Raw genomic sequence first — 12,315 nt, 5'->3', positions numbered from 1 at the left:
TTGAGTGTATGAGCTTTCGGGCTGAGAACCTTGGCGCTCCCTTTTGACACCGCCGTAGTCACGACAGCTCACAGAAACCTCTGAAAGACTACACTGGTGCAAATCTGCAACACACCAGATTACTTTAAACTAACAGTTCACACAAGCACACAAACTACGCACCCCGCAGGAGGGATGGAAATGGTACAAAACACTAAAATTAAAAGATTAACTTGCCACCGAAGGTGCAGCTTGATTTTCACTTCTAAGAAAAGTCTTACGGTGGAAGGGTGGCAACTTTATCTACTAAAATGACCATTTAAGTAAAAGCCCATGAAATGCAATCTTATATAAAATTATACAAGGTTCGCCAAACCAGTTAACATGCTCTACAGTACACATATACCGCCTCTCAAGATGGTACGCAAGATAAAAAACATATTTCAGGAATTAGGCCGTTACATTCCAAGCAATGAATTCGTTAACACACCGAATCCGACAAACATGACAGAGGCAGCTCCGAACGACAGACATACTAGCACTCCGACCGACAATCTGACCGATTTCCAACCGTCAGATCCAACTGCACAGATAACAGAGAATATCGGCCGATGTCCAGTAAACCAGGATATCTACACCTTATAACTCGGCCTCACCAAGATCAAGGCATCAAACACCACTCAAGACAAGTTCAAAAGAATACAGAAAACACAAGTCACAACTGTCAAATCACTACGGAAGAAGGCTGCGGGTTATAGACAACAACACTCACCTCTTGTTATCACACGCATGAACGGCTGAGGAAACAACAATCCACAAATAACGAACAATTCGTAACAGTCGAGATTTAAAAGAAGTAACTAATTACTCAACTTGAGGATACTGCTTTGGAGGAAAGAGAAAAGTCGCTCTCGCAGCTAGCGCCTCCAAATGCAAAAGCGCGTGCCCGCCGCCAAAAGACCCGGCCTGGCTTCGCGCTGTGACTACGTCGCTGCTTCAGTTCCAACGAACGAACAAGGTCCAACCACATCCCGACTCGGAAAATGGTGTTCATCCTGAGGATCCAAGACGTCGTCGACTAAGACGACCGGCCGAGCAAACTACCAACGGGAGCACGCTTTCGCCAGAAGCGGTCCCGGCGAATACTAACACCATACGGACCCGACTGTTGCTGGCTGACAACTCTTCCCGACTGATATTGGTGCCAGTGCTCAGCAGACCACATGTCGCCATCCGACGACCAGCCGACCGATCGACCAACGGCCTTCCGTCTGCGTCGACCACAGCCCCGGCGCGTACTTGCACCGTGCGGACCTGTCTACTGCTGACTGCCAACTCGTCCTACAGCGGAGTAACGACGAACCCGACTCAGTCCACAACCCAACAGCGACTGAGACTTGAAGTTCAGCAGAGAGGTGCGAAGTGAATCCAAACTGTTCAGGACGGATCGTCCCAGCCGCTGCAAGAAGTTGGGAAAGTCGGTGAAGGATCACAGATTCAAGGACCTTCACCATAGTATTTATGAGGCTGATGGGCCTGTTGTTGGTGGGGACCGTAGGGTCCTTGAACCTCTTGTAAATCGCAATCAGCTTGGCTTGTTTCCGCTGAGGAATTAACTCTGTTATGTTAGTACTCCCTTTGGAATGAGGAATCGCATGCCGACTGTGAAGTGCGGCACTTTTTTTCTCCCCGCTGTCAGCAGACCACATGTCGCCATCCGACGACCAGCCGACCGATCGACCAACGGCCTTCCGTCTGCGTCGACCACAGCCCCGGTGCGTACTTGTACCGTGCGGACCTGCCTGCTGCTGACTACCAACTCGTCCTACAGCGGAGTAACGACTAACCCGACTCAGTACACAACCCAACAGCGACTGAGACTTAGTGCCATCTAACATGCAAGTGTCTGCCTTCCGACTGACTCTGTCGACCCTCTGCACTGACTCCCAGACTGACACCGACTGACACCTAGCTGACCCAGACTGACGAACTGGCCCCCTGACGAGCTCATAGCGCCCCTTAAATGCACGTGAACAGGCAACCTTTCCCCTTTCCCACCAGAGGGAGACACCAAAGCTGCGATTGCCACAGCGGCGCCACCGCCAGAAACGGAGGGCGACTGCTTCACACTACGCGCTGCGGCGCGTTCTTCAAAACAGCAATTTTTACCACGGCTCACCATGCAAACCCCTTCATGACGATCATAGTTTCCGACGGCAGTGGCATTTTTCAACAAGATAAAGCGCCATGTCACTTGGCCAAGAGGGTGATAGAGTGGTTCGAAGAATGCAGTGGCGAGTTCACATTGATGTGCTGACTCCGTAACTCGCCAGATCTGCACCAGATCGAACACATCTGGGATGTGATTGAACGTGGGTTCAGTGCACATTTGCTCCCCTCCACGTAATTTACGTTAATTAAGAGACTCGTGTGTGTGTGTGTATGTGTGTGTGTGTACAGATGTGGTGCCAACTTCCTCCAGTGACCTATCAAGGCCTCATTGCCTCCACGCAACGACGTGTCGCGGCTGCTACCCGCGCCAATGGTGGACATAACGGCTATTAGGGCGATGGTCGAAAGGTTCTGGCTGATCAGTGTATATTTGGGAGGACAGAGGATCAGATCCTCGTCCAGCCGTTCTCATTTACTATTTCAGTATTTTCCCCAAATGACGTCAAAAGCATGGCTGTTTACTTTCCGTAGTCTTTCCCAATCGGAGTTTGTCCGTCTCCAGTGACCTTGTCGATGGGAAGTTCAAACCTAAATTACTTTTTTCCTTCACCCATCTTCGCAAAATTTTAGCAACATATCAGAACCAAATTAGTTTTTAAATAGAATGCGACTGCCCTGATGATGTAAACCAAATAACCGTTGTCGGCACTGACGAAGCAGCTGCGTTGTGAGACTGTACAGGGGCTCCCCTGCGCGGTATTGCTTGTTGGTCCAGCGCAGAAATTGTGTGCTGCTAGTGATAACGGCCGGTACACGCGTCGGTTAATTGGAGCACGTTCTCTCATATAGTCCGTTGTTGGCAACTGGCTTACCGTGAAATTGCCATATTCTCTGGCGCGCTTCGCAGCGCTTGCGCCAAATCCTCAGGTTATGGAAGAGGGTGGGCTCCCTGAATTGCGGGTGTAATGTGCGGCGCGGTGCTGTGTACGAAACCGCATTTAATTCTTGACAGCCAAATGCGGCTGTTACCGAAAGTGCTCGGCGATATAATGTGGACATTGAGATTCACTGATCTCGAGGGCTAAAGCAGATTAGCCGTTCTCGAACCAGCGCCTACGTGCCACTGGCGGTTTAGGTCCTGCGCAACACCGATAGTGCCTCGCAGTGAGTTATGTTAGCTTATGCTGACACAAACGTTATCCAGCAGTCGGTAAACCTTATACATACAAGTGACAAACTATTTGAAATTCATAGTCTCCAAGAAAACATAATACATACTGGCTTGCTCACTAATAGCACAAAGTTGTAGATGCTTAAATGAATTTGTCGAGATTTAAATGATTCCTATTATAGTCTCTGCCTGTACGTGATATAAGGAAACTGGAGAAAATAATCGTTTCAGTATCGAAATCTTCGATCACTCGCAGCTTTTCCTGCATGAACCATTAATAATATAACTAATTAAAAATACAACACATTAAGAAGTGTAACACACGTACACGAAATGCTACACCAGATTCACAACAAATGCATCAGCGTGCTAGATGTCCGTATCAGTAAAATTTTAGAAACTTTCAATCCCTACATCACATATAGTCTCCGCAAGTCACCATATGGTGCATGGCGTAGGGGTTCCTCCTATGTCACTGCTAGTCACTCCCCCCCCCCACCCTCCCCCCCATCCTCCGCTTGCCCCCAAAAGCAGAGTTTTTAGAGATCATAACACTTTCTTTTCAGTCATCTACATCCTCACTCTTTGTTACAGTATATCCTGCTATTTACTAAAAAACTCTGCTCACAAAACGGCATCATGTAAATATCAACAGTTCGTATTCCCTTTCAACGCCAGTGCATACATGTATATTTTATATCGTAGTTCTTGCGCTACTACAGACTGCTAATAATAGCTCACCTAAAAATGATGTGATCCTCTCTGATAGTTGTGCACGTGAAAGCGCTCGCTTTCGGAACGGGGAAGCGAGGCGGCCCCGTGTCGAATCCTCCCGGCGGATTAATGACGAGGGCCGGCATAACGACCAAACTAGGTGTGATTTTTAGACGTTATCACACATCCCACTACGTGAATACTACGCTGGTACGTACCACGCCACAGATACAGGCTAGGGAAACACTTAACAAACTTTCTCAAACTTGTTCATAGAACTTACTGTAGACGCTGACAGTTGGAGCATACTGATTCTGCACTGAGGAAAATAATGGGAGACTAATGACCTCGGCTGTTTAGTCCCCTTAAACCCATAATTACCAATAGCAAGAAAGGTCTATCTTAGCCGTGGTATAGTTAGTTTATTCATACTGCAAACACCCAAAATACTATTAAAATCCTTATGGGTGAACTGCCACCTCGTAATACGAAATGCTTAAAACAATGAAGGAGCCTTCCTCATGGTGTACCCTGTTTGTGTTGAACTTAGTTAGATCTGTATACCTCATCACTGCTAGTGTCACACGATCCCAGGCTTAACTATTCTAGCACACAGTAAATCAGCAACAAGCTCCTAGGAAACATGAGTTCATCCTGATGGTCACAGGAACAAGACGCCAGTTCTGTCTATGCTTTTAATTTGGACGCTCGGAACAATGACCATTGAGGTGGCGGCTGTAGTACTGGGTTTGGTGGCAACTGTCTTCTCGATTAATATAACTGGACTACTTCAGACTTTTGATATAATCTCTTATTGTTCAAATGTTTGTGCTGAACGAAGAGAAGACTCCCTGGAAATAACATGCTGATTTTGGTCTTATTTTTCATAGCCATTCGAAGATTTGGAAATGGAACAAACGGGGTATCAAACTGACCCGGGTGAGAGCTAGTTTTGAAAAAAGAATGACTTAATTGCTTGAAATTAATTTCAGCAACTAAGAAAAATTTAATTATTGATTTCAGAAAAATATATACCCGAATTTTCGTAGCCAAACGGCATGTTGAAAATGGACAAATGGGGTATGAAACCGACCAGCGTGAGATCTACTTTGAAAGAAAAGAAAAACAAAGATTGCCTTGAGAGATAATTTTTAACCAAATTTTCAAAAATATCCTTTTGGAATGGGAAGAGTAACCCCAAAATATAATACAATACGACATAAGCGAATGAAAATAAGCAAAGTAGACTAATTTTCATGTTGACCGACCACTCACTTCAGATACCGTTCGAATAGTGAAAATGGCAGCATTAAGTCTTTGAACAATATCCTGAACTTGGGCTTTCCGCAACAGTTTACTACCTATCTGAAGACCTAGAAATTTGAGCTGTTCAGTTTCACTAATCAAATGCCCATTCTGTGAAATTAAAACGTCGGGTTTTGTCGAATTGTGTGTTAGAAACTGTAAAACCTGAGTCTTAATGTGATTTAGCGTTAGCTCATTTTCTACAAGCCATGAACTTATGTCATGAACTGCACTGTTTGAAACCGAGGCAATGTTGCAATCAACATCCTTTACTACCAAGCTAGTGTCATCATCAAACAGATATATTTTGGAGTTACTCGTAATACTAGAGTGCATATAGGAGTGGTCCCAACACTGATCCTTGGGTCGCCACCTATTTGACCATCCCCCACTCAGACCCCTCATCACAGCCATAATGCCCTTTTGCTGTCTGTTGTTAGAGGTAATTCTGTAATGGTCCAACTTGTGGAGTAATATTTTGTGGTCAAAACAATTAAATGCCTAAGTTAAGTCAAAAAATATGCCTAGCGTTCGAAACTTTTTGATTAACCCATCCAGTACCTCACAGAGAAAAGAGAATGTAGCACTTTCGCTTGTTACACGACTTCCAAACCCGAATTCTACATTTGATAGCAAATTATGTGATATAAAATGACCAATTATCCTTACATACACAGACTTTTCAGCAAGTTTAAAACACTGATGGTATAGAAATAGGTCTAAACTTGCCTACATTTTCCCTTCTTCCCTTTTTATAAAGCGGCTTTCCTACTGAGTTCTTCAATCTTTCAGGAAACTGGCCATTCGAAAGGAAAAATTACAAATGTGGCTAACTGCTGGGCTAAAATGTGCAGCACAGTACTATTATATTCTGATAGGCTCTCCATCACACCCATGAGAGTCCTTAGTCTTCAGTGATTTAATTATTGTCTCAGTATCCCCCTTGTCTATATGAAAGAGAAGTATTTCAGTCATCAGTCTCGGAAAGGCATTTTCCAAGAGATATGATTGCCTGCAGAAACTAAATATTAATTTAATTCACCAGCAGTGCTCAGAAAATACCTGTTAAATATTGTACATTTATCAGTAACAGAAATATTTTTACTACGAACTGACTTTATACCGTCGACCTTGTGCTGCTGACCCGACGCTTCCTTCACAACCGACCGTATGGTTTCAATTTTATCTTGTGAAATAGCTGTTCTATTTGCGCACCACATACTCTTTATCTTACTAATACCAATTTTAAGCACCTTACAATACTGTCTGTAATGGGCAACTGTAGCTTGATTGTGACTACTTCTAACATTTTGATATAATTTCCGCTTTGTTTTACATGATATCGTATCCCACTAGACAGCCACCCAGGATGACTATTGCTGCTAGTACCCCATTTAGAGCGTTCTAATGGAAAACAACTCTCAAAGAGAATGAGAAATGTGTTAAGGAAAGCATTATATTTGTCATTTATGTTATTGCCACTATCAACATCTTGCGACTCTTGTTCCTTGACGAGGTTTTAAAAAACTCTCTACGGCCGTTGAATTAACTTTCTTACATAGTTTGTAATGCTATGTGACATTTGTTTGAGTACTAAAGCCTTTTAGTGTCAAAATTTATGAATTATGGTCTGAAAGGCCATTCACCCTTTTACTAACAGAATGCCGACCTAGTAACGAAGATTGAATAAAAGTATTGTCTATGGCAGTGCTGCTGCTTCCCAGCACCCTAGTTGGAAAAAACAAAGTCTGCATCAGATCAGTCAGTTAGACCGTCAGCGAGAGCTCACCGCTGGTTTCTGCTACTATTAGGGAGAGTACACCGTTCGCTTGTTGCATATTTTTACGAGCTTCAAACAGGAGGAGTGCAGTAATGGATAGGAACTCTGATTGTTGTGTACAGATGCGAGCTGAGCTGGCGACCCTTCGCTCACAGCTTCAGGCTGCGTTGGCTTTCGTCACACAGCTTGATGCTGCTGCCAAGGGCGTCACTGTGGGGGATCGGACGCGGGATGCGACGGACGTCGAGCACGTCCCACGTGTCCTGAGATCGGTCCACTGCTGTGACCTCCCCGGGTACTGCCTGCACTGACGTTGACACCTCACCCGTGGTAGAGTGGGAGATCATTCCAAAATCTGGCAGGCAGCGAAAAACTTCCCGTGCGGCCGATCGTAGGGCCTTCCCGGTTCGTTTGACGAACGGGTTTCGGGCGTTATCTGTGGCTGACGTTGTCTCTGAGCCGGATGCAGTCGTCCACCTCGTTCCAGAGGAAGCTTCTTTGCCCGCGGGGTCTGGGAATTCAGAGAGGGTGGGTTTGCTGGTAGTTGCGAGCTCCAACGCTAGACGCGTAATGGGGCCCTTAGGAACATGGCGGCCAAGGAGGGGAAGGAAGCTAGTGTGCACTCTGTGTGCATTCCGGGGAGAGTCATTCCGTATATGGAAAGGGTGCTTCCGGATGCAATGAAGAGTACAGGGTTCAGCCAACTGCAGGTGGTGGATCATGTCGGTACCACTGACGTGTGTCGCTTTGGATCGGAGCAGATTCTGTCTGGTTTCGGGCGGCTAGCGGAAATAGGCAAGACTGTCAGTCTTGCTTCCGAGGTTAAGGCGGAGCTCACCATCAGCATCTTCGATAGAACCGACTGTGTTCCTTTGCTGTAGAGCCGAGTGGAGGGTCTGAATCAGAGGCTCAGGCCGTTCTGTGACCGTTTAGGCTGCAGATTCCTTGACTTGTGCCATCGGGTGGTGGGTTTCCGGGTTCCACTTAATAGGTCAGGAGTCCACTACACACAGGAGGTGGCTACATGGGTAGCGGGGGCTGTATGGAAGGGACGGTAGTTTTGTAGGTTAGAGGGTCTCAGGGAACCACAGAAGGGGCGTCCGACAGAAAGTGGGCAGGTAAAACACAGTAAGGTAGAAACGATTGGTATTGTCATAGCTGTGTTGGGAAAGAACCAGAGTCCACTACACACAGGAGGTGGCTACATGGGTAGCGGGGGCAGTATGGAAGGGACGGTAGTTTTGTAGATTAGAGGGTCTCAGGGAACCACAGAAGGGGCGTCCGACAGAAAGTGGGCAGGTAAAACACAGTAAGGTAGAAACGATTGGTATTGTCATAGCTGTGTTGGGAAAGAACCAGAGTCCACTACACACAGGAGGTGGCTCCATGGGTAGCGGGGGCAGTATGGAAGGGACGGTAGTTTTGTAGGTTAGAGGGTCTCAGGGAACCACAGAAGGGGCGTCCGACAGAAAGTGGGCAGGTAAAACACAGTAAGGTAGAAACGATTGGTATTGTCATAGCTGTGTTGGGAAAGAACCAGAGTCCACTACACACAGGAGGTGGCTACATGGGTAGCGGGGGCTGTATGGAAGGGACGGTAGTTTTGTAGGTTAGAGGGTCTCAGGGAACCACAGAAGGGGCGTCCGACAGAAAGTGGGCAGGTAAAACACAGTAAGGTAGAAACGATTGGTATTGTCATAGCTGTGTTGGGAAAGAACCAGAGTCCACTACACACAGGAGGTGGCTACATGGGTAGCGGGGGCAGTATGGAAGGGACGGTAGTTTTGTAGATTAGAGGGTCTCAGGGAACCACAGAAGGGGCGTCCGACAGAAAGTGGGCAGGTAAAACACAGTAAGGTAGAAACGATTGGTATTGTCATAGCTGTGTTGGGAAAGAACCAGAGTCCACTACACACAGGAGGTGGCTACATGGGTAGCGGGGGCAGTATGGAAGGGACGGTAGTTTTGTAGATTAGAGGGTCTCAGGGAACCACAGAAGGGGCGTCCGACAGAAAGTGGGCAGGTAAAACACAGTAAGGTAGAAACGATTGGTATTGTCATAGCTGTGTTGGGAAAGAACCAGAGTCCACTACACACAGGAGGTGGCTCCATGGGTAGCGGGGGCAGTATGGAAGGGACGGTAGTTTTGTAGGTTAGAGGGTCTCAGGGAACCACAGAAGGGGCGTCCGACAGAAAGTGGGCAGGTAAAACACAGTAAGGTAGAAACGATTGGTATTGTCATAGCTGTGTTGGGAAAGAACCAGAGTCCACTACACACAGGAGGTGGCTACATGGGTAGCGGGGGCAGTATGGAAGGGACGGTAGTTTTGTAGGTTAGAGGGTCTCAGGGAACCACAGAAGGGGCGTCCGACAGAAAGTGGGCAGGTAAAACACAGTAAGGTAGAAACGATTGGTATTGTCATAGCTGTGTTGGGAAAGAACCAGTGTCCACTACACACAGGAGGTGGCTCCATGGGTAGCGGGGGCAGTATGGAAGGGACGGTAGTTTTGTAGGTTAGAGGGTCTCAGGGAACCACAGAAGGGGCGTCCGACAGAAAGTGGGCAGGTAAAACACAGTAAGGTAGAAACGATTGGTATTGTCATAGCTGTGTTGGGAAAGAACCAGAGTCCACTACACACAGGAGGTGGCTACATGGGTAGCGGGGGCAGTATGGAAGGGACGGTAGTTTTGTAGGTTAGAGGGTCTCAGGGAACCACAGAAGGGGCGTCCGACAGAAAGTGGGCAGGTAAAACACAGTAAGGTAGAAACGATTGGTATTGTCATAGCTGTGTTGGGAAAGAACCAGAGTCCACTACACACAGGAGGTGGCTACATGGGTAGCGGGGGCTGTATGGAAGGGACGGTAGTTTTGTAGGTTAGAGGGTCTCAGGGAACCACAGAAGGGGCGTCCGACAGAAAGTGGGCAGGTAAAACACAGTAAGGTAGAAACGATTGGTATTGTCATAGCTGTGTTGGGAAAGAACCAGAGCTACAAGCCGTAATAGAAAGCACTGAATCTCAAATAGTTGTAGGTACAGAGAGCTGGCTAAAGCCGGAAATAAGTTCAGCCGAATATTTTTCAAACGATCTAACAGTGTTAATAAAGGATAGATTAAATACAGTTGGTGGTGGAGAATTTATTGCTGTCAGAGGTAGTTTGCCTTGTAGCGAAATTGAAGTAGATAGTTCATATGAAATAGTATGGGTAGAGGTTATACCTGACAATCGGACTCAACTATTAATTAGATAGTTTTACCGACCCCCGGCTCAGAAGACATACACTCCTGGAAATTGAAATAAGAACACCGTGAATTCATTGTCCCAGGAAGGGGAAACTTTATTGACACATTCCTGGGGTCAGATACATCACATGATCACACTGACAGAACCACAGGCACATAGACACAGGCAACAGAACATGCACAATGTCGGCACTAGTACAGTGTATATCCACCTTTCGCAGCAATGCAGGCTGCTATTCTCCCATGGAGACGATCGTAGAGATGCTGGATGTAGTCCTGTGGAACGGCTTGCCATGCCATTTCCACCTGGCGCCTCAGTTGGACCAGCTTTCGTGCCGGACGTGCAGACCGCGTGAGACGACGCTTCATCCAGTCCCAAACATGCTCAATGGGGGACAGATCCGGAGATCTTGCTGGCCAGGGTAGAGCACGTTGGGTGGCACGGGATACATGCGGACGTGCATTGTCCTGTTGGAACAGCAAGTTCCCTCGCCGGTCTAGGAATGGTAGAACGATGGGTTCGATGACGGTTTGGATGTACCGTGCACTATTCAGTGTCCCCTCGACGATCACCAGTGGTGTACGGCCAGTGTAGGAGATCGCTCCCCACACCATGATGCCGGGTGTTGGCCCTGTGTGCCTCGGTCGTATGCAGTCCTGATTGTGGCGCTCACCTGCACGGCGCCAAACACGCATACGACCATCATTGGCACCAAGGCAGAAGCGACTCTCATCGCTGAAGACGATACGTCTCCATTCGTCCCTCCATTCACGCCTGTCGCGACACCACTGGAGGCGGGCTGCACGATGTTGGGGCGTGAGCGGAAGACGGCCTAACGGTGTGCGGGACCGTAGCCCAGCTTCATGGAGACGGTTGCGAATGGTCCTCGCCGATACCCCAGGAGCAACAGTGTCCCTAATTTGCTGGGAAGTGGCGGTGCGGTCCCCTACGGCACTGCGTAGGATCCTACGGTCTTGGCGTGCATCCGTGCGTCGCTGCGGTCCGGTCCCAGGTCGACGGGCACGTGCACCTTCCGCCGACCACTGGCGACAACATCGATGTACTGTGGAGACCTCACGCCCCACGTGTTGAGCAATTCGGCGGTACGTCCACCCGGCCTCCCGCATGCCCACTATACGCCCTCGCTCAAAGTCCGTCAACTGCACATACGGTTCACGTCCACGCTGTCGCGGCATGCTACCAGTGTTAAAGACTGCGACGGAGCTCCGTATGCCACGGCAAACTGGCTGACACTGACGGCGGCGGTGCACAAATGCTGCGCAGCTAGCGCCATTCGACGGCCAACACCGCGGTTCCTGGTGTGTCCGCTGTGCCGTGCGTGTGATCATTGCTTGTACAGCCCTCTCGCAGTGTCCGGAGCAAGTATGGTGGGTCTGACACACAGGTGTCAATGTGTTCTTTTTTCCATTTCCAGGAGGGTAGTTGCTGAACAGTTCAAAGAAAAGTTGAGTCGCGTTTCAAATAAGTACCCTGCTCATACAATTGTAGTCGGTGGTGACTTCAATCTGCCCTCGATATGATGGAAAAAGTATGCGTTTAAAGCCGGCGGCAGGCATAAAACATTATCCGAAATTGTACTTAATGTTTTCTCAGAAAATTATTTTGAACAATTAGTTCATGAGCCCACTTGAAGCGGAAATGGATGCGAAAGCATACTTGACCTTTTAGCAACAAATAATCCTGGACAAATAGTGAGTGACGTATACAGGGATTAGCGACCACAAGGCAGTTGCTGCTAGGCTGAATACCGTAACACCTACAAACATCAAAAAGAAACACGAAGTATATCTATTTAAAAGAAGCTGATAAAAATGCTCTTAACGCCTTTTTAAGAGACAGTCTTCACTCCTTCCGACCTGATCATGTAAGTGTAGAAAAGTTGTGGAATGTTTTCAAAGAGATAGTATCAACAATACCACATAAATTAAT

The sequence above is a fragment of the Schistocerca nitens genome, chromosome 5, assembly GCF_023898315.1.
Source record: "Schistocerca nitens isolate TAMUIC-IGC-003100 chromosome 5, iqSchNite1.1, whole genome shotgun sequence".
NCBI lineage: Eukaryota > Metazoa > Arthropoda > Insecta > Orthoptera > Acrididae > Schistocerca > Schistocerca nitens.
This window is presented reverse-complemented; position numbering follows the sequence as displayed.